Source organism: Mustela erminea, chromosome 12 (assembly GCF_009829155.1).
Source record: "Mustela erminea isolate mMusErm1 chromosome 12, mMusErm1.Pri, whole genome shotgun sequence".
NCBI lineage: Eukaryota > Metazoa > Chordata > Mammalia > Carnivora > Mustelidae > Mustela > Mustela erminea.
The window spans coordinates 43089119-43111759 of NC_045625.1; the positions used below are offsets into that span (position 1 = coordinate 43089119).

The window sequence follows — 22641 nt, forward strand, 5'->3', positions numbered from 1 at the left end:
TATTTGGGATATTTATTTTGTCTTTTCGCAAGTTTTCAAGACTAGCTCTTCTAAAAAAAATAATACTCCATTCAGGTTACTTTTATACATAAACAAATAAATGAAGCTGAATCATGTTATGAGAAACATATTACAGTGGCTTTCCTGAAAAAAATATGTACCAATGTGGAATAATTGAAAAGATCAGACCATCTTCCACATTCATGTTTTTTTTTTAATGAGATTTTACTTTTAAGTAATCTCTACACCCAGTGTGGGACCTGAACCACAACCCTGAGATCAAGAGTCCCATGGTCACTGACTGAGCCAGCCAGACAGGCACCCCTTCGTGTTTTGTTTTCAAACACATAATTTAAGAAGAGGAAGAATGGATTCTCTGATTCTACAGCAACCTTGAATTAAAGAGGTGTTCTCAACATACATTTGTTGAGTTAAAAGAAAATTGACCGCAGTATGCATTTGTACATAAGGGGGAATGGTGCAGAGAGAGGAGTAGTCCTGCGCCTCACATACGGAATCTGAGAAGAAGGGGAGAGAGGAAACCCTTGTCTTCCTTGATTGCACGGGAAGGAGAACTTTACTCCGCAGGTTCCCATTTGTCTCCACACTTGCTTTCTTCTGCCCCACCCCTTCTGATCTGAGTCAGAGGAGGACGCTGGCCACATTGCTTCAGGCAGAGAATCACGTGTGTTCCTTTACAGGGCCTGGCTCCCCGCTGTTGTGTTGGAAGAGGAATCCGACACCCTCCTCAGTGCCTGGGCCATCTGATAGTCTCTGCAACACGGAGCAGTGTTTCAACTCTCACATAACATTTGCTCCAGAAATGGATTTTCTGAAACTTTCCACTTAAATAACTGTGGATTAACTTTCAGGGAGGCCAACATAGTGGAAACTAAGCAGAGCATATAACCCCAGACCATCGGACAGGTACACATTGTCACAGTTCTGCCTTAATTCACCGCACATTACTTCCTTTGAAATTTGCGGCTGGAGTCTGCACTCTTCACCTTTCAATGTCTGGAAATACATAAATCATCTGGCCATTTGTTCACCTTGTTTAAGCTGCACATCTGTGTGGGGTAAGAATATGTTTGCCAAAGCATAGTGTACTTTTCTAAAAGATTAGACTGGTTCTCCTAACTTAGGGAAGCCATAGAATGTTAGTGATCGTGTTTTTATGCAATCCTAGGAGCGATAACATTACATGTTACCATGCCTCCCCCCAAAGTTTTTTTTTATGAACTTAGAAAAGTTTCTAATATAAAGGTTATATTCACAACAAATGCTAGTTTGAAAGAACCAAATAGGATTTTGAAGATTACCCTTCTTTAACAATGCCTTAAATTTTTATCTCCTTATCCATTCCTCATTGCTTTCTTTCTCAAGACATTATGGTTTATTGTGTCTCCACTAGGTACCTTGCATGTGATTTACACAGTGAATGGCCCTGCTTTCGGAGCAAGTTAATGATATAATATCCCCATTTATATTCAGAGCAGTCAACACTTTCTAGCTCTCAGAATAATAAAAGCACCTGCATTTAATATACATGGAAGAATGGGAAGGCAAATAGCAGATAAGGCACAATCAGGTAAGTGTAATCAGATAAAATATCACAATATTATAGTAGATCAGCATCTGGTAATGACTTGAATTTTGAAAGACTGACAAACAGCATGGCCTCAAGCAGCCAGGCATACCTCATTCAGAGCAACTCTTCCCAGAACTGATTGCTCCTCTCATGTGTTTTCTGGCAGATTAAGCAGGTAGGGGTTCTTATTTTAACTCTTCTGAAACTGCTTTGTGCCACTGGAAAAACACTGGCAATCTTCCTTTTGAGCCCAGATCAGAAACAAAAACAAATGACGTGTCAAAAGTAAAGCCGTGCATGCCCCAGCAGTTATCTCAAATTGATCCAAATCAATTTTATTAAAAATAAAAATAAAGCCCGCGGTGATAGGCTGAGCTTTCATTTCCATCTCTGTACTTGGCTGCATGGCATTGACATTTTATTCTTTTTTTTTTTTCTTTTCTTTTCTTTTTTTTTTTTTTAAGCAGGGGAAAGCAGTTTATTAGAGACTGATTTGTCTCTGGGAAATTACTAATTTGGGGCCACTGGCAGCTGGTAAACCTAGCTGTGTTATCTCAGGCTTGTGGGAGCCCTCATGTAACACAACCACATGGAGTCAAATAGAAAGCTTCAGATTTGCAAGTCAGAACAGAACAAACCTGATTTATAGAGTGGGATTTAGCAGTTTCCCTCTCCTTTTAAGTTATTCCTTGTGGGAGACCAGTGATCTCTTCAATGAACTCCCTTGAGCTTAGCACATACACTATGGAAGTGTGGAGTGCAAGGGCCAAGGCATGGGGAGAGCCCAGGTACCAAGGGTGGTGTCGCAAACATATCTCAGCCCAGGCTCTGCTCTGACCTTGACCTCTTCAGTGGCAGGGCTCCAGCTCCCTCCCAGAGGGATCCCCAAGTGCCTTTGCTCTTACGTGCTGCGGTTGGAATAGGATATCATGTGCAGAAAATGGAATCTGTTGCTCTGTCTTCTGAGAAGAGCTGTACTCACTCTCTTGTTCCCCAGTTCTGAGGCTTTTGTTTGCTTTTTTAGAGTGGCAGCCCCAGGCACTGGTCAAAAGGTGTAGGTTTAAATGAAAATGTCATAAATAGGAGCATGAAAGAGGAAATAACTGTCCATTGCATTTAGAGCAACTCTATTTTTATGGAAATGACTCTGCCCCAAATATCTGTCTCTTCAGCGGGTATAGTGAGCTCAGACTGTGATAACAAAATACCATAGTCTGGGTGACTTAAAGAACAGAAACTGACTTTCTCGCGGTTCTGGAGGCTGGAAGTCCAAGACCAGGGTGCCAGTCTGGTCGGGTTCTGGTGAGACTTCTCTCCCTGGCTTATAGATGGTGGCCGTCTCAGTGTGTGCACATATGTATGATCTCTTCTTTAGAGAGAGAGAAAGCAAGCTTTCTGGTTGTGTCTTCTTATAATGACACCAATCCCACGAGGCTCCCGCCATGACCTCATTTAAACATGTATACCTCCCAAAGGCCCTGTCTCCAAACACCATCCCACTGTGGGTTAGGGCTTCACCAAATGAACGGACGGGGAGAGGGGATACAATGAGTCCATAGCATCACCCAGCAGTGTTACTGTGGCCGTGTGAGTAAGGCTGAGACAAAGAGGGCCACTGTCTGGCCAAAAGGTTGACATTAGTCGTTCAGTCCACATCGGAGCAGAGGTCCATTCTCATCCCTTTTATCCACACAGGCCCACACCCTACCAACACCCACGTTAGACTAGAAGAGAGAGCCATCATAGGACAATGTGCTGTGTCAGGGATTAAGCAGAAAAGTCCCAACTTTCAGGCTGTTCATGGTGTCAGCATTCTCTTGTCTTTTCTACGGTACTTGCCATCCTCACAGGGACAATCTGATTTTCAAAAAATTTCTACTGACCGGAGTGAAAGTAAGGAGTTTGTGGGGAATCATGGGTTAATTACAACCGCCTCTTTTCAGAGCATCCCGTTTTTTTGTGATGTTTTCTTTTACGGAATTATTCATTATGGAATGCATTTGGGAGGTAGGCTGGGATTTACATTTTTCAGTGGAAAAACTGTAAGCCTCTTCAAGATCGTTCGAAGAGATCTGGATTATCAATTGAAGCATGAACTGCACAATACTGAAAATGGAAAACACCTCCCCCAGAGGTTGGTTGCTTGGTTGGAGTTGTTTTTTTGTTTTTGTTTTGTTTTGTTTTGCATTTTAGTTGTGGCCTGAGAGGAAGGAGCAAAGCAGCCTATTGTTCTAACTTGTCATGAGTCTGGGCCATGAAAAGCCATGCGAGTCATGTTATAAAGAGATGCATCACTATTTGATTTGTGATACAGAGAGCCTGAGGGAAAGCACAATTGGGGCTATTTCGGCTTCTAAATTGAAAACATTTCTGCTTCTGCCGGAAACCTCATTAAGAGGTATTTAATAAATAGTAATGGGGATCATGCAAACCAGCCAAATTATTTTCTGGTTCCATCTGCATTCCTCATGCTTTCATCTGTCCTCTTCCTGGAGGGTGAAGATACCATGGTAAGTAATTAAGTAGTAACACAGTTATCTGAAGGAGGGCGTGAGCATTGATTCATCTCGAGCTTTGAGGTATAGATTTTTCTGTAGGTAATGGGGTATGATGCATAAGACAGGGGTTTATATATGTTGCCACCATCATCCCATTTGGGGGGCAGGTAACATACTGATCTCTTAGAAGTGATAGTGGGAATAGGTTAAGAAGAATAAAAAGGGGGCACCTGGGTGGCTCAGTGGGTTAAAGCCTCTGCTTTCGGCTCAGGTCATGATCCCAGGGTCCTGGGATCGAGCCCCACATCGGGCTCTCTGCTCAGCAGGGAGCCTGCTTCCCCTCCTCTCTCTGTCTGCCTCTCTGCCTACTTGTGATCTCTGTCTGTCAAATAAATAAATATAAAAAAAAAGAAGAAGAATAAAAAGACGTGTGTGTGTGTGTGTGTGTGTGTGTGTGTGTGTGGTGGCATCGACCGTCAAGTGGGATAAGAATCTTTAGCTGAAGGGAGCTCCTGGATGTCTCAGATGGTTAAGCATCTGCCTTTGTCTGCCTTTGTCTGCCTTCCACTCAGGTCCTGATCTCTAGGTCCGGAGATAGAGTCCCATGTTGGGCTCTCAGCTCAGCAGGGAGTCTGCTTTTCCCTCTGCCTCTCTCCCTGCTTGTTCTGGCTCTCTCTCTCTCTCTCTCAAATAAATGAATAAAATCTTTAAAAAGAACTGTTACCTGAAGGCAGGATTTTTTATTACTTTTTAAGGACTGTGTGATTTGTTCCTTTCCTCTGTACATAATTTGCGTTGAAGGTTTTGGGTGACAATAAAAAGATACTTCTTAGTTACCTTTGCAATTATATTTGAGTCCCATGCTGTAATCGAAGTCTGAGTCTGCCTTTGTTAAATACAGACCCCAGATCTAAATCTTCAAGCTTCCGGAATGAGAAAAGATTAGATCTTCATGCAGGTTAGTTGTTAGAAAGTCATTTAACTTTTTGCTACAGCTTTCTCATTTCAAAAGCAGGAACATATTATTTTCTGCCAGATTTAATAATCTACTCATTTCTTAGTTGAATTCTCTAGGTATTTGTCAGATTTTGTCATTAGGTGATGGGGCACAATTGTTTAATAGATTGTTGCTATAAAGACATTATAAAGATACATATATGAATACTTCTAAGAAACAAGCGTGCGTAGTTGGAGATGACAAATTGTTAAATATCAGAAATGATTAGTGGAGAAAAACCATCTGAAAAAAGAGTAACTTAGCTGAGTAATGAGTGCTATGATTAACATATTCTGCAAATCTATCAATACTAGGGCTCAGCATGTCCTTGTTACTCTCTAAAATTAATAATGACAGATACCAAGACCCTATTAATATTTTAATACTCTAATAGGCACAGGCAAGCATGCAGCAGAGAAGAATGTCAATTAGTGGTCAGGGGTGTCAGGCCATCTTGAGAGAGTCTGCCCAGTGGGAGAGTGAGGTCCTCATACAGCTTTCTTCTTCCTGGGTTCGTTCTCGTACCGGCACCCACGTTCTGAAAAGGTACTAATTTTGAACCGAGGGATGTGCTAGCACGAGGCAAAAGCCCACAGAGTATTTAGCATTCTTTATGCCCATAGCATAGTTTAAGGAACAGTAATGTTTGTGTCAGTATGTATCCTTCAGTGTTCTATCATCTGAAAACTAGTGGGAACTTTTACAAAGAATATATATCCTGGGAGTTTGAAGAAATAGGTTTGTCTCTGATTCTGACACTGGCAGTCTCGAATCATCTCCAAGTTCATCCTCAGTAGAAATGATAGAATGTGTACAGACTACTGTGGGATACTTGGAAGAATAAATCTGAGTGGAAGAAGGAAAGAAAAGGAAACAGTGAAATAACACACATAGAGGACTTGTGGTGGTGCCTCACACACCACCTTGAGGAGGTCCACAAGCAGTGTTGACTTCCCCTTTTTTGCTTCTGAGGGGGCCCCTTTCTACAGCATGACCTTCCTGTGTGGCTCACAACATAATTTCCAGCACTCATAAAAGTTGCCTCAGAGTTGACTTCAGATTTGGAGATGTAATGATAGTTCCCTCTTGTAATAATATGTCCCTGTAATGTGACACCCATAGGGGCTGCTCCTTGAAGTCCGTCTTTCAGTGCCTCATCTCTGGGTGGTTTTGAAGGATCATTTGTTAGAGGCTGTACAAGACCAGAGAGACCACATCACAAAGACTGGGTATTTTTCAGCTGAACTGTCCTTTTTTTTTCCTAATTCAAGATTTTATTTATTTATTTGTCAGAGACAGAGCACACCAGCATAGGGAACGGCAGGCAGAGGGAGATGCAGACTCCCTGCTGAGCAAGAAGCCTGATGGGGGACTCCGTCCCAGGACCCTGGGATCACAACCTGAGCCGAAGGCAGACGCTTATCTGACTGAGCCACCCAGGTGTCCCAAGGCTGCAGACGTTTATGGTAATACGGCTTTTGCACAAAGAATGAAGACAGGGCATTTTGCCATGAGGCCCTAAAATCTTACGTGGCCAGCTGCAGGTCAGGGCTACTTGGAGTGGTGCTAAGGCTTCTCTGGTACAGTAAGGCAGAGGCGGACAAGGGGTCGGGGAATAAGGTAGAAGAATGGAAGAGCCATGTCATACAATGTTCTGCCCTGCAGCTCCAGGGCAAAACGTACAGGTCTACAGGAAGGGGAAGAAGAGCATGGCTAGAGGAAACTAAGAAAAAGACCTAGAGGACCCCAGATCTGAAGAAGGTACAAGAAATGTTTAGGTGCCTTTATATGGGGCTAGAGAGACGAGCCTCCTTGGCAGTGTTTGATGATGGAAGACAGGGATCAAATTGTAAGGGAATAATTTTAAAAAGAGAGAGAGAAGAAATGTAGGTCTTGTCTCCGAGCTCAAACTATAATCAGATGATTAAAAATGAATCATTGCCCCCAAAAAATGGTTGGGGGGGGGGTTGATCATCGCCAGCTGAAGTGTAAGAAAACTCCAGGAACAGAACTAATCCTGGTCTTGGACAGATTCTGGCAGCTGTGACCAAACCTGTATTTGAGGGTATTAGTCCTGGGGCAAGCATACCCATTCCTCGCAAAACACTGCTTTTTCTTTCCTTTTATTTTTGGAATCATGCCTCTTTTCTTCTGGCTTTTACTTTCTCACTGTAGAAATCAGTTGTGGTATTTAGATTAGAAATTTCAGGACACATGGGTGGCTCTGTTGGTTAAGCATCTGCCTTCCGCTTAGGTTATGATCCCTGGGTCCTGGGATCGAGTCCCATATCAGGCTTCTTGATCAGTGGGGAGTCTGTTTCTCCCTCTGCCTGCTGCTCCTCCTGCTTATGCTCTCTCTCTCTCTCGCAAATAAATAAATAAAATCTTTTTAAAAAACAAAAAACATCCACAGCCGCTTCACCATCACCACACCTCATTTTTTTCTCTTTTCCAGAACCACCCCCCCAACACACCCCTTAATGTGACAGTAATAAATAGTTCTGCTTACAGAAGGTTTAGTGCATGCCGGGTGATTGTGATAGATATTTACTTACACCACTGATCCTTGTAGCATCCACAAGGTTAGATATTTTATATTAATTTTAGATAGGAGGAAACCAATTCTCAGATTGTTTAAATAACCCCCAGATCATGCAACTCTGGAGGCAGGTGCTGTTTCTGCTACACTATGTTGCATTTCAGCCTGTGGAGGCCCAGGTCAATTTTTGTTGTTTTGTTCATTTCAGCTCTTCACTTTCAGAAACAGTATTATTTCGCCAAAAAGAAAAACATTCCACTGCCCTTTATAATACATCAACTTGCTGTTTTATTTTTTCTTACATATGCTTTGCTCTGTTTATCTTCATACCTATTCTGAGGAGTTAAGTTCATAATAAGGATGTAATCCTTATTCTAAAAATAAGTCCATAAGCACCTTCTTTGTTGTTCTCTTCTGTATTGTCATCTTAACAGCTGCATAATTTTTGTCAAACGGGTTTATCATCATTTTAAGTTTTTTTTTCCTATTGCAGAACTTTGAGGTTATTTCCATTTTGCACTGAGATAAATTATGTTATAATAAGGATATTTATGTACTTTTTAAGATTAATGGTAATACACTGGCTTTTAAAGCCTTTTTTATTGTGGAAATTATGACACATTCACAAGAGACTAGAAGGAACCTGCACCCTCCTATCACTCCTTTCAATAAAAACCAACATTTGGGGGCGCCTGGGTGGCTCAGTGGGTTAAAGCCTCTGCCTTCGGCTCAGGTCATGATCTCAGAGTCCTGGTATCAAGCCCCGCATCAGGCTCTCTGCTCAAGCAGGGAGCCTGCTTCCTCCTCTCTCTCTCCGCCTGTCTCTCTGCCTACTTGTGATCTCTGTCTGTCAAATAAATAAATAAAAATCTTTAAAAAAAAAAATTTTGCTCATGTTGTTTCAGCAACTCCACCACTTTTTTCTTGAGAACATGAAAGAAAATTTCCAAGTATCTTGTCATTGCATCAGCACAGACTTGTAACTGATTCAGTGTCCTCTAACAGTCTATGTTTAAATATCCCTGATTATCACCAGAGTGACTTTTCACATTTGCTTTGTGCAAGTTAGGATCCGAATACAGTCTACAGGGCACATGGGTGGCTCAGATGGTTAAGCGTCTGCCTTCGGCCCAGGTCATGATCCCAGAGTCCTGGGATCAAGTCCCACATCGGGCTCCCTGTTCAGCAGGGGGCCTGCTTCTCCCTCTTCCTCTGCTGCTCTCCCTGCTTGTGCTGTCTCGCTCTCTCTGTCAAATAAATAAATAAAATCTTAAAATACAGTCTGCACATTGCAGTTGGTTGTTAATGTCATTAAAGTTTCATTCATTCCAAACAGTGCACACACACACACATCTTTTAATGCCATCAATTGGTTGGCTGAACCATGTCAGAACTTCTGTAGACTGTCCAGCATTTCTAAGGTTGGTGGTTTCTTCAAGGTAGCCTCAACTACTGTGTTTATCTACTATATTTATTTTAGCTGATAGTTGGATGTGAGAGCTTAAGAAGTTTGAGGTCAAACTTTAGCATACTTCTTAGAACATTTTACCAGATTATAAGTCTCTTTTCTTTCTTGTTCTGCCAAAAAGCCTCTTTTGTGGGCCGTTCATTCATATACAAGCCCATTCATGTCAGGCGCAGGTAACTGGATTGCTGTCAATCCCAGCCTCTTCTGCCCCACGTGCTGGACCCAGTGTTAACATTAACTGATGTCCTGATAGCCCATCAGCCTTAGCAGAGATCTAGGAATTGCCTGAAATACTTTTGAAAGCAGTTAGTGGCCCAAGAGAAACCTGGATTTGAAAGAGAAATAATTGAGAATTGAGGAAGGAAGCCTCAACTGTAGACACTGAATGTTCTGGTTCACAGGTTAAATTCAAGTAGATCAGGCGTAACTGTTATATTGATGCCTTTACATGTCAGAGAAGGGCTGAGACCTACCTCTGTTTTTAGGCTTCTATACTCATTGAACTTAGGGTAGTTTGAGGTTCCTCCTTCTGAGAGTGTTAATGGGAAAGGCCTTTGTCATAAACCCCTAAGTTCCATCTGCTTCCATCTGCTTCCTGAGTCTGGTTCTATTGTCCTGAATCCTTGGTCACCATGAGGGAGCCCTGGCTAGAGCAGGGGGCTAGGACACTTTCCTTTCTCCCTAGAACACATTCTCCTTGTATTTTAGACACAGTGTTTGAGGGCCTCTTCAGAGCCACATGTAATGCCCAAAGTCCCACCAAACAGAAGAAAGAGATGTCCGAGATGTGAGATTCCCAGAATTGCCCAGGAATTGGGAGAGGCAGAGCGAGTCTCCTGTCTTTCTGGTCCCAGGAAATTGTAAGGCATGTGTGGTTTTCCCACTAGGTCATTAGGCAAAGTGGGATCTTCCACATCCTGGTTGCCTGACTCTTCATTCCAACCCACTACATCTGCACACTCTGTAGGTAAAGCTTTAGTGTTCCTGTGCAGAAAAACGTAGCGTCCCACAGCAACCCTCTCTGCCATCCTGCAACTAAAAGTGCAGGATCAAGGCGCTGTTACATTTTTCAAACGTATGCCAAAGGCAGTTATGTTACTGTGTTCATGGGAACATGGGTGGAAACAGCTCATGACGATAGCTTCAGTGAGATGAGAGCTGTGAAGTGCTTTATTTAAGGGGGTGGCTTCTCTTTGGGGACTGAAGTCAGTGATCTGAATGTTTTTCTTTTATCTGTTTGGACAGGCTAAGTAAGGAATGGAGACTTTGAATTTTGACTTTGAGCTGTAGGAACAGAGAGACTTTCTTCATTCTTTCAGCTTCTGGTTGCTCATTTGTTTTATTCATTGCCACGGTACGGGATAGCCGCCCTCACTAGCAGGTCAGTCACAGAAACCGGGGATCTGAAAATGGGGGAGGGGCTCCACAGTAGGTCACCTAATCGTGTATGGCATTGTTTAAAACTGTTTTCGGCAACTTGGTCTTTGCCCAGTGTAAGTGTTAACCATTTTTTCCCATTTACTTTTCTTAGGAAGTGGCTTGGCTGTGTATGAGGTATGACTGAGAATCCTCACGACTCTTCCGTTTTTTTGCCGCTTGTCTCCACATATGCCTCTTTCGGCACAGTAAGCGATTCTCTTTTTCAGTTCACCTTTAAAATACTCACAGCTTTAAAAATGGACACTCACGTAACCTGCAGTCTATTTGCAGCATCTGTTCTTTGTGTGATTCTTACTATTCTGATAGTCCTATGTTTGTGCAAATACTGTGAGTACGAGGAATGTGTGTGCGATGGAGTATTGGTGAGTTGCCATCAAGGAGAGGAGAAAACAGTGTCCTTCCTGCCTCTTTGTGACACAAGGAATAGAAGTGAAATTGAAAGGAGGATATTGCTTTAATCTCGAGTTTATACCAATAACTAAAGTAAGGATCTCTTTAAATATTAAGGTTTGGTATTTCTCCGGGGTAGCAAGACCTAGGCTAGAGAGGGTGGTGTTTTCTTAAACTAGCCAGTAATTTGCCAGTTAAGCCCATTTGGAAGTTATGAGGCTCTGTACTCAGTGGAAGGCAACAGTGTCTTGGCTGGTAGAGTCAATCATAATGGACTTCACAGCTAAAACAGGACCTAAGAGAGCACACTGTACCTTGAACGTGATAAACTGAAGCTGCTGAGTTTTTCTAGATCCCGCAGCTGTTAGTTGCTGAGCCTAGTTAAGTTTTTTCCCCCCAATCCCTATGCTTTAAATTTAGACGATACTAAGTAGAAATGTGCTTTCTTTTACTTTTTTTTTTTAACTTCTTATCATGGGTTATTTCTCATTTTATAATAAGTGTTAATTTTATATGCAATGTTCTTGTCACTTAATAGTGTTATTTAGCAGGCGCCTGGGTGGCTCCATGGGTTAAGCCTCTGCCTTCAGCTCAGGTCATGAGCCCAGGATCCTGGGCTGGAGACCCGCATTGTGCTTTCTGCTCAGCGGGGAGCCTACTTCCCCCTCTCTCTCTGCCTGCCTCTCTGCCTACTTGTGATATCTGTCAAATAAATAAATAAAATCTTAAAAAAAAATAGTGTTATTTGGCAAATATTAAAAAATGAACAGGCCCACCAAAATGATGCCAGACTACGTCTCTTTTTTTTTTTTTTTTAAAGATTTTATTTATTTATTTGACAGAGAGAAATCACAAGTAGATTGAGAGGCAGGCAGAGAGAGAGAGAGGGAAGCAGGCTCCCTGCCGAGCAGAGAGCCCGATGCGGGACTCGATCCCAGGACCCTGAGATCATGACCTGAGCCGAAGGCAGCGGCTTAACCCACTGAGCCACCCAGGCGCCCCAGACTACGTCTCTTTGCTGGTCATTTTGAAGTTGTAAAAACAGTGAGTAACTCCATTATGTTTCTTTGCCTGAGTTTTCATCAGCATCAAAACTATATATGTTCACTAATGCAGGAAGGACAAAAATCATTCAAGTAGTAAGTGAAGAATGTTGGTAATTATTTCCCAGGTCAATGACAAAAATTTGCCCCTCATCCTCCCTGATGGAAAATATAAGTTAGTTGGCACCAAAAATGGATAATCACTTTCTGCTTTGAGATCTGGTATAGACATAACTCTTTGCTAGAAAAAGAAAGTATCCCTTTCCTTCCTTTCCTTTGTGCTTATCCAGATTTTGTCTTTTCCTTTCAGTGCCTTCCGTTTATTTAATTCTTTTGTTTGTTGTTATTGTTAAAAACCCATTTATTGAGGAATGATTGACATTTAAAAACTGTACGTATTTAATGTACATAATTTGAGGAGTTTGGAGATAAGTATACACCCATGATACCATCACCACGATCTGTGCCATAAACCTGTCCATCACCTCCAAAAGTTTTCTGCTGCCCTCTCTACTTACTTTTTCTCACTTATTTAATTCTTATCTTCTGGCACTCTGCTTTTGAAAAGACCTTTCTGTAATCCATGAATACCTTTCACTCTTTGTTTGATAATGTTAACTTGCTGTATCCTCATCATATCCTGTGAATATATATGATTGGTAACTCAGGGAAATTGGAAGGTTCAACCCAGCAGTGGTCAGTCTATATTCATTTCCTTCCATTGCATAAACGGTTCTGGCTTTTAAACAAAGGAGTAAATTTCTGTGTGTATGGATGCAGCTAAAATAAAAAAGCTGGACTATCAGACATGAATCAAATGTGCTATACAGACTAATCCATTATTCGAATATATCTGGGACTGCATGAATTAATCTTAATCATGTTTATTCTTTTAAAAGCATCAACAGTTAAACATTGCATATCTCATTATTAAAAATGGTTTTGGAGCTGAGATGTAATCTCCTAAATTAAGGAATAAAAATAAGAGCAAGATGATCCAGCTAACCATTTTTCTTCTTCAAACTTGAAATAAATGGAGATCAAGAAAGTTAGACATCTTTAAATAAATCAGAAGTCTTATGACATTTCTAGTATTTTATTAACAAAGTTTTGATTTGATTTATCTCTTTAAAATAACTAGCAAGGTATTCTCTAAGTGCTGAGACATAAATTACAAACACGAAACCTTGATTTATGGTAATGGTGGATAATATGTGGGACATGGCAAGTTGTCATGGATTTTACAACATTCCTCGAGTTGGGGGTTGGAATCGTAGAAAAGTACTGGAATAAAGTGCTGCCTTAGGCCTCGTTCGTTGATATATAGACCATGGCTGTCTTCTGCGAAATGATATAATCCTGATGATGTGAACTTGAACTTCTCTTCCAGGCACCTCTGGATTTTAGCGAAATCTGCTCAACATTTCCGAATCCCTGTGATGGATCAGAGGCATTCAGATCTCTGCAAAGACATCAGAGGAGGAAAAACAAAGAAGTGTCTGCGTTGGTAAATATGGGGTCTCTGCAATCTCTTGCAGAATATTAATATTTTCGTGTTTCTCAAAGTACCTTCATCTCCCCCACCTCCTAGGCCCTCCGTGACACCACTGCCCAGAACGTTCAATTCTGTGTCAGTCCAAAGCAAGCCCTCTGTAATGCTTACCTGGGCCTCTGAGCATTACCAGGGAGAAACTGCCCAGTTCTGCAGATCGGCCCCACATCATGCTTCCATTTACCAACCTCAAGATCTGTCATTGGCCTCGTGCACCATCTCCTGTTCTTTGCCTGGCTGATCTCTCCCCAGCTTTTAGGTCTCAGCATACACTTAAAGCCTCAGAGAAACCCTCCCCGATCTCCTTATCTGATTACACTCTCCCTGCCCTGGTTTCCTATTCATTTCTTTTGTGAAGCTTTGCAATTTATAAATTTTTGTTTAGTCTCTGCCTGACTTACTGTTTGTCTCCACAACTAATTTCTTGTACCCGGGGACAGCATCTGTGTGATTAATACCCATAATATAGCTCTTCCTGCCACACAGTAGGCACTCAGGGAGAGTTTTTGTGTGAATGAATGAATTGTAAGATTGGGTTTGGAGACGAAACATTCTATAGTAACAAAAGTTTAGAAAGCATCGCCAGCCGTGAATATGGCCTTGGCACAAGAGCTACCTTGCAGATGTCAGGCTGCACACTACAGTTGCATATGTCACATAAACATCGTGTGTGGGGTGAGATTAGTGACTCTTTTGCTCTGAATTTGGAGCACATGGCTATTGCTGAGCCTTTCTAAACAGTGGTTCTCAACCTCCTTTTGTCTGCAGGTGCGCACAGGCTGATGCCCTGCTGACGTGTCCCACGTGACGACAGCCAGCATCGCGTGTGCTCCCACAGCCCTGGCTCTTCCCACACTTCTGTCTCTCCCACTCAGGAAACCATTTGTGGATGCAAGGGAGTGAGTGGGTGTGGATGTGAGGCCATGAGAAGGATTCCCTTAAGTCTGTTCTCCTTTATATTCAAAAGCAAAAGATAAACCCGTTGTAAATTTGGGGTTTAAAAAAATTAGCCATGAGTTACTTGCTATGTATCTCACACCTGATCAAGACACATCAGTGTGGCATGACCTGTGATTTTTAATTGGTGGTTTTTTTTTTTTTTTAAGATTTTATTTATCTATTTGAGAGAGAGAGAGTGAGCACAAGCAGGGGAGAGGGGATTAGGGAGAGGGAAAAGAAGACTCCATGCTGAGCAGGGAGCCCAACACGGGGCTCGATCCCAGGACCCCGGGATCATGACCTGACCCGAAGGTGGAGGCCCAACCCACTGAGCCACCCAGGTGCCCCTGGATAAATTTCTAAAATGCCAATTCAGGCGCACCTGGGTGGCTCAGTCAGTTAAATGTCAGCCTTCTGCTCAGGTCATGATCTCAGAGTTCTGGGATTGAGCCCCCATCGGACTCTTTGCTCAGCAGGGAGCCTGCTTCCCCCACCGCCCGCCTGCCTCTCTGCCTACTTGTGATCTCTGTCAAATAAATATATGAAACCTTAAAAAAAAAAAAAAGAGAGAGATTTATCCCAAACTACTGAGGAGAATTTTGTTGCTCATGTAAGCTTTGGGGAAGAAAAGAATGCATGAGTTGAGAGTGCAAAGAACCAAGCCCTACAGGAGAGGAACTCATGGAAATAATAATTGGATTAAAGTGTGCACTGTGACTTGTAAGGTATCGTCTCTGATGCACTCCCTCAATGACTAATGTAAAATAATTATTTAAGTTGAACCGTATGAATGTAGATATGAGATATCTTTAGCTAAAATACCATTTCATATGATTCGAACTAAATAGTTTATTAATATTTTCTCTTGTTTTTCAAAAATGCACTTGGAACTATCAGCACTTGTGAAAATGAGAGAAAACAGCATTAACAGTGGATTTCTTGGTCTCCCTTTTAGTGTCTTTTCTCAGTACAAGTAAACTAATCAATGAACCTGTTGATTGTGGTTACATATCCCTAGCCCAGCACTGGTCTAAGTGCTATCTTGGGGATACAGAGGAGCTGGGGATAGCACCGGCCATAAAAAGTTACAGTCCAGATGGAAGAACAAGATACATCTGGAAAATAAAACATTTTATACATACTAAATTATGCCTTCCTAACAAATAAAGAAGAATGGCTTGTTTGGCACTGTTGTTCCTCTTGTCTTACCATATATATATTTTAAAAACTTTTTATTTTGAAAAATAATTTTATATTAATTAAAGAATTATGATAGTACAGAAATATACTCAGCTTTCTTACATAACTATGATATAATTATCAAAGTAAAATATCGCCATGGGTACATTACTGTTCACAAAGGTACAGACTTCACTCAGATTTCACAAGTTTTCCTACTGATACACTTTTTCTGTTCCAGGATCCAATCTGATGACAATACCACATTACCTTTAGCATATATGTATTTTAATAATTATACTATATAAAAGAAAGAAGAAAAGCATTTTAGGGCACCTGGGTGGCTCAGTGGGTTAAGCCTCTGCCTTCGGTTCAGGTCATGATCTCAGGGTCCTGGGATGGAGCCCCGCGTCAGGCTTTCTGCTCAACGGGGAGCCTGCTTCCCCCTTTCTATCTGCCTGCCTCTCTGCCTACTTGTGATCTCTCTCTGTCAAATAAATAAATAAAATCTTTAAAAAAAAAAAAAGAAAAGAAAAGCATTTTACCCGTACTCAGATATCACTGCTGTTAATATTTTGGTGTATCCCTTGACGACAACACACACATCACACATCACAGAATCAAACTGCATACCTGTCTTTGTACTCTATTTTTAAAAATTTAACAAATTATAAATACTACCCTATTTATTAGTGTCTGAAAATATGTTTAACATGTGTGTAATTTTTACCACATGGATGTGATAACAAAAGCTATGTTCACACTCCGTACACACTATGTTGAATGCTGTGTCCATTTTCCCTCTTCCAGATGTCACTGTGATGATTTTCAGTGCACGTGAGCTCTGGGCAGCTTTCATATTTCTGTAGGTTATTGACAAGGAAGAAAATATAAGGTGAAGATCTATGGATTTTCCTCTTTTATTATCTTTTTATTGAGACATCTTTTATTATAGTTTTAAATTCAAGAGCAGCACATTTAAACTATACTGAAATCTCTCAAATTGAAAATGAAACTCTTCTTCTACTCTGGTAGGCTTACTTCCCTGAGGAAAAGAAAGTATCATGAGGTCTCTGGCTTTCGTTTGAACCTGTGCTCTTGAAATTATGAGGGGTGTTTCCAGCAATGGTGTAAAAATGCAGCTTCAAACCTGAGCTTTTTTTAAGTGTGCAACATTCCCATGGGATCTCAGGAAGAATATTCTAGCTCCGTTATCTTTTGATTTGTGGCCAAGGGTGCCATTCCTTGGACATGTCCTGTTGTGTGTGGATGACCATTTTTATTTTCAGGATTTGGCTGCTTGTTTGTTACTGGGGAGTCAGTTTCATGACTAGGTAGCAGAGAGCAGCACTGGGAAAAAAGGATCTCCTGATTGTTCCTGCCTCTTCGAGTAGATCATTCATCTCTTCTGAAGACACTGCGGCCCGCAGGTGCAGGGCCTGGAGCTGCCATCCGTTGGCACTGTTGTTGGCCATGAGAGGATCAGGGAAGCGTCCTGGGTCCTTGACTCCTAAAGTCATTATCCTATGGTTGGACACTGGGCACACTGTCGATGTTGGAGCTGACCACAAGCAGGGAACAGAGCATGGGTAATGAATGTGGCAGAGTATGGCCTCTGAAGTGAGACAGGCCTGGGCTCAAATTGGTCGGATCCAGAGCCTACTAAGGATTCTTTGCCTTTGAAGTAACTAAGTCCCTCTGCACCTGAGCTTCCCAACTGTAAAGATGAGGTTGTTAGACACTCTGTTACGTAGTTTGAAGAAGATGTGAAAATGTTCGGTTCTATTTACCTGACACGTCTGTGCCATCAAATAAAAGTTTGTTAAATGAAGGGATGGATGAATGACCCATGGAGCCAGTTCAACCCCCTATTTTTAAAATGGCCATTTGTGGGGCACCTGGGTGGCTCAGTGGGTTAAAGTTTCTGCCTTTAGCTGGGGTCATGATCCCAGTGTCCTGGGATAGAGCCCCGCATCGGGCTTTCTGCTAAGCGGGGAGCCTGCTTCCTCCTCTTTCTCTGCCTACTTGTGATCTCTGTCTGTCAAATAAATAAATAAAATCTTAAAAAAAAAAAAGGCCATTTGTGATTGAAAATATAAGAAGTATCAATGCCATGAGTTAAACGTCAATTTCATTTTTTCCCCAGGGTTGCAGGAAACAGAAACCAACTCTAGCTAGCCAGCACGAAAGGAATTTATTGATGGGACACTCAGATCCTGAAATCTAAGAGTTAAATTAGCCAGTCTTTGGATGGGTCAGATCTAGGCAATTCTGGGGACCTTAGAAAAAGAAAATCAGGGGTGCCTGGGTGGCTCAGTGGGTTGAGGCCTCTACCTTCGGCTCAGGTCATGATCCCAGGGTCCTGGGATCCAGCCCCCACGTTGGGCTCTCTGCTCAGAGGGGAGCCTGCCTCCCTCTCTCTCTCTCTCTGCCTGCCTCTCTGCCTACTTGTGGTCTCTGTCAAATAAATGAATAAAATCTTAAAAAAAAAAAAAGAAAAAGAAAAAGAAAATCATGGACCCCTTCTCTAAAGCACCGACGTCCATATTTCTCATTTTTTAGTGACCTGCAGTGTCAGATGGACCAGCTCTGGCCAGGAGGGTAGGGTTGGGTGGTATACACTTGGTTGCTGGAGGCCGTTTCCTTGTGTCAGGGACAACAAGGCCAGGGGAATATTGGGAGCTAAGAAATTTTTAAGGCTTTCATGAGGTGTAATTGTCATATAATAAACTACACATATTTAGAATGTACAAATTGATACATTTTGATATATACATAAAGTTATATACAATTCTATTTATGTTATATATATATTAATCTGGAAAGCTGTAATTGTGATGGAAATAATATGTCCATCATCCCAGAAAGTTTCTTTTTTTAAAAATGTGTTCTGTTCTTTTTTTTTTTTTTAAGATTTTATTTATTTATTTGACAGAGATCACAAGTAGGCAGAGAGGCAGTCAGAGAGAGAGGGAGAAGCAGGCGGGACTCAATCCCAGGACCCTGAGGTTGTGACCTGAGCCAAAGACAGAGGTTTTAACCCACTGAGCCACCTAGGTGCCCCTAAAAATGTTTTCTTTATTATTTATTTGAGAGAGAGACAGGGAGAGATAGTGAGAGAGAGCATGAGCAGGGAGAGAGGGAGAAGCAGGCGCCCTGTCAAGCAGGGAGCCCAATGCGGGCTCCATCCCAGGACCATGGGGTCGTGACCTGAGCTGAAGGCAGACACTTAACTGGCTGAGCCACCCGGGCACCCCATCCTAGAAATTTTTTTTTTTTTTTGGTGCTCCTTTGTATTTCTTCCCTCCTGTCTCTCCATGCCCTCCACCTTTTCCCAGGCAATGACAGATCTGCCTCTTTCACTATAGATTAATTTGCATTTTCTAGAATTGTGAATAAATGGGATCTTGTAATATATACTATTTCTTGTCTGCCTTTTTCACTTGGCATAATTATTTTGAGATTTATTTGTGCTGGAGCATGTATCAGTACACCACTCCTTTTTATGGACGTGTAATATTCCATGGTACGGATATACTACAGTTTGTTTATCCTTTCACTTCTTCATGGACTTTTACGTTACTTCTGGTTCAGAGCTATTACCAATAAACCTGGCCAAGCAGTTTTCCAAAGTGATTGTAACATTTTTCATTCCCACCAGTGATGTCTGTGAGTTCCAGTTGTTCTATATCCTCATCTCTACCTGGTATGTATCCAGGAATTTATTTTTAAAACTTATTACTAAGAAGACCAACAACCTGATTTTTTAAAAATGAGTAAAAGATTTCAATAGATAATTTTCCAAAGAAAATATATGGTGGCAAATAAGCACATCAAAAAGATATTCAACATTAGTAGTCATGAGAGCAATGGAAATTAAAAGTGCAATGGTATGCTTATTCAAACAGCTAACATTAAAAGGGAGCTAATATTTTTACATTATTATGATGCCCATCTTATAGGTAAGAAAACTGAGGCTCTCAGAATTAAGTGAATTGACCAAGGTTGACCACCTATGAAGTGGTTAGAAGTTGAATCTGAACCTGAGTCTGCTAAACCCTGCTTAATCTTTTTTTTTTTTTTTAAGTTTTTAATTTATCTACTTGAGGCGGAGACAGAGCAAGCACAAACAGGGAGTAGGCCAGAGGGAGAAGAACAAGCAGGCTCCCTGCTGAGCTTGGAGCCGAATGCGGGGATTGATCCCAGGACGCTGAGATCAAGACCTGAGCTAAAGTCAGATACCCACCCCTGCTTAATCTTGATATGATACCAGCAATAGTCCTTTGATGAAGGCTTCGCAAGCAAGATTGAAAACAAGGAAACTCACTTATTACTCAGGAATACATCCCTTTCCTCTCCTGAGGATTCAGGCTATCACCATCCACAGCGGACATTGTGCATCTTCAAGTTTTGGTGTTTGTTTTGCCCAAAACATCAATTTTCTTTTTCCAATGTCCAGTTTTGTCTAGAAGCCTCTGAGAAAAGTATTCAAAGTGTAGAACACCCACCAAAGCTTCACTGGTCCAACAAAGAGGTCTATTTAACCATGATTGCTACATAATGAGGTGGTGTTTTTTTTTTTTTAAGATTTTATTTATTTGACAAAGATCACAAGTAGGCAGAGAAGCAGTCAGAGAGAGAGGGGGAAGCAGGTTCCCTGCTAAGCAGAGAGCCCAATATGGGGCTTGATCCTAGGACCCTGGGATCATGACCCGAGCGGAAGGCAGAGGCTTTAACCCACTGAGCCACCCAGGCGCCCCTATAATGAGGGGTTTTTTTTGGTTGAGACAGATCTTCATTTGAATCGCAGATCTACTGTTTCTTAACAGTGATCTTGGACAAATTACAACACCTTGAGTTTTATATCTTTGTCCGTCAACTGGGCACGATGCTGACCTTACAGTGTTTTAAGGGTTAGGGGAGCTGATGTGTATACAGGGTTTACCATAGTGTCCTACACTTTAAATAGAGTCCCAAAACACTGTTACCACAGCACGATAGTAATACAGAACCACCCTCACACTAGATGTGTTCAGCTCCTCGCTCGTGATGAACCCTAAATAAAACTCATCCCTCGCTGATGTCTTGCGTTTCTCTGGGGACTCGCTCCTTCCGTTAGGAAATGCTAAGCCACCGACAGATGACGGCATTTCATTCTACAGGAATGACTAAGCCAGTGAAACATGCATCCTGTAGTTATAACTTTCTCCTTTAGGTAGAAGTACTCTCTGAAGGGAGTATCTGTGGTCGCCATTGGGCCCAGCAACGGAGTTCCCACATGGCGTTTTTGGAGTTCAACGATCGGATATGCGGGTGTACAGATATGCGCGTGGGGTAAAGAGATCAGAGTCCAGGTAACCAAGAGCTCCTCCAAAGCCCGTTCCTCAGGCTGAGGGGACTGAAGGATGCACTGCAACGTCACGCGGCTTGCACACCTTATCAAGCCTCGCACTCCGGAGACTCCTTCTCCCCTTCCCTGCTCTCCCGCCCCCAGCTCTCTTTCCAGGCCCCGGGAAGTGCTCCTTCAGCCCCCAAGGGTCTGTTTTCTTTCGTCATCTTACTTTGTTTCTGAAATACAGTCAGTGTTTTCAGCCGGTACTTGGGGACTAGAGCGAGCTTCCTCTGAGCACTTGAATGTAAGATTGCGAGGAGAGAGAAGCCAGCTCCTCTGCTGAATGCCTCCAGCAACTTCCTCGCAGGTGGTCCAGTAATGAGCTGGCCCAGCACAGAGAGCAGGAGGTTCTGCTGCTTGGCACCGACGCTCAGGATGCAACCTTCACAGAGGACAGTGGCTGAGCGTGGAATGTTTTCAGGCTGGGGAGGCTGGGCTTCCTGTTCAGAGCACCTGGGCCAGGTGATCTCTGTCGCCGTCTGGCTGTTAGTGAACAACGAGGTGGCAGAGCACTGGGGGTGGGGTCGGGGTGGGGGTCTTCCTCCTAGAGCACAACTTGAATTGTCTCCAGCAGTGCCCGTTGAAGCAGGACATGCATAGCTGAACTCCTGGGATGGCCAGAGAGGAGGGGACTGCCTCCAGCATGGTCCTTGAGCCCAAATGTTGACATTTTCATCATTATGTCTTATTGTGGTGTTTGACCCGATCTCTTGTGCAAATAGAAAAATACTACTTGTTTTTTCATAATTTGACTTAAAAACAAAAACAAAAACAAAAACACATAGCACTTTAGAGTGGAGATACCTAAATACAACCCCAAGGACTGTAAGAGAGGCTCATAATTCATCTGATGGATCTATTTATTCCTTTTTTTAAAAAATTATGGTATAACATACATAAAATTCACATCTTTCCTGTTTTTAAACGTATGGTTCAGTAGCATTCAGGACATTCATACTGCCGTGCAACCACTACCATCCATCTCCAGAATTATTTTGTTCATCTTGCAAAATCAAGACTCTACGCTCACTAAAAAATAACTCCCGTTCCTTCTCCTCAGCCCCTGGAAACCACCATTCTACTCTTTGTGTCTATAAATTTGGCTACTCTAGAAATCTCATGTCTGTGGAATCGTACAGTATTTGCCTTTTTGTTCCACTCATCCTATGTTAGAATCCTAAGTCAGAAGATGTTCTAGAATACTCAGTAAGGAAATTCATGTGGAGGGCTGCCTGGCTGGCTCAGTCAGTGGATTGGATCGTGTGACTCTTGATCTCAGGGTCATGAGTTTGAGCCCCACACTGGGTGTAGATTTAAAAAATAAAATCTTTAATTTTAAAAAAAGGGAAATCCATGTAGAAAGTTGTGTGAATCCTACTGGTTACCTTGATACCATTAAGCACTTTGTATCTGCTTTTCTTCATTCTGATTCCATGTCACAAACCAAACCACTGATTATGGTATGGCTTCTTACAGTAGATACAATTATTTGCCCCCCAAGCATCCATCCCATCCTGTATATATTGATTAACATTGTATTGTGGTTTGAATGGTATTACTGTCCTGTAACTCCAGAAAGCAACCATTAACCAATTCTTATTAACCCATACTCT

The 22641-nt window shown here is 42.0% G+C and overlaps 1 long non-coding RNA gene across 1 annotated transcript; it reads left to right on the forward strand.

The window, feature by feature from the left end:
- Positions 1-6467: 6467 nt before the first annotated feature.
- On the forward strand, positions 6468-14527 carry LOC116569874. The gene is made up of 5 exons (XR_004277228.1): positions 6468-6630; positions 10339-10474; positions 10625-10718; positions 13357-13473; positions 14287-14527. It is a non-coding gene; the product is annotated as an uncharacterized LOC116569874 (long non-coding RNA).
- Positions 14528-22641: the final 8114 nt, after the last annotated feature.